This window comes from Wasmannia auropunctata, unplaced genomic scaffold (genome assembly GCF_000956235.1).
Source record: "Wasmannia auropunctata unplaced genomic scaffold, wasmannia.A_1.0 LD336069.1, whole genome shotgun sequence".
NCBI classification, from domain to species: Eukaryota; Metazoa; Arthropoda; class Insecta; order Hymenoptera; family Formicidae; genus Wasmannia; species Wasmannia auropunctata.
The window spans coordinates 118,380-118,707 of record NW_012026821.1 but is presented as its reverse complement, the minus strand read 5'-3'; positions in this window follow the sequence as shown (position 1 = coordinate 118,707).

Genomic DNA, 328 nt, shown 5'->3' with positions numbered 1-328 from the left:
TTATTGATTAAAATATTATACATTTTATTGTTTTATTTGATGATGTGACCACCAGTTATATATTTTAAATACATTTTGTAATGCGCAATTCTTAACATGTTTTCCGCAACGCATAGTATTAATTACACTTAGATTATTCAAAGAAACTACATTTTCGTAATCGGTATCCAGAGTTTCAATGACTACTCTCACATCGAGTATATCACCGAGCCATTCTCGTTATTGATATCCTTTAACGTACACGATAGCCTCGTCGGTATCATCCTCTTCACCAAACACAGCTGTTGCAATCAGGTATTTCGCCATGCTGTACGGAAACGTCCCATCT